The sequence below is a fragment of the Eimeria mitis genome, genomic scaffold (genome assembly GCF_000499745.2).
Source record: "Eimeria mitis Houghton genomic scaffold, Emh_scaff2762, whole genome shotgun sequence".
In the NCBI taxonomy this organism is placed as follows: domain Eukaryota; phylum Apicomplexa; class Conoidasida; order Eucoccidiorida; family Eimeriidae; genus Eimeria; species Eimeria mitis.
Genome location: NW_013571106.1, coordinates 736 through 1,130, shown reverse-complemented (window position 1 = coordinate 1,130; position 395 = coordinate 736).

Sequence of the window (395 nt, the reverse complement as noted above, 5' to 3'; positions counted from 1 at the left end):
AAGCAGCCAGGCTTAGGGGGCCTCAATGCAACCAGCTGTCTCCTCCTCGGCGAGGCAGCAGCAGCAGCAGAGAGGCGGGGCCAGCAGCAGATGTTTGTCTTCTGCTGCTGCAGTTGACAGAGAAAAGAAGAGCTGGTATACGAGCAGCAGTTTGTGTTGCTGCTGCTGCTGCTGCTGNTGCTGCTGCTGCTGCTGCTGTTACTGCTGCTGCTGCTGCTGTTGCTGCTGCTGCTGCTGCTGCTGCTGCTGCTGCGCCCTCAGCAGCAGCACAGCCTCACGCCCAGCACAACACTCGCCAGCAGCAGGGGCCCCTCGGTGTGTTTCTTACACACCAACAAACAAAGAAGGTTCAGCTGCTAACACCAAACCTAGCTGCAGCAGCAGCAGCAGCAGCG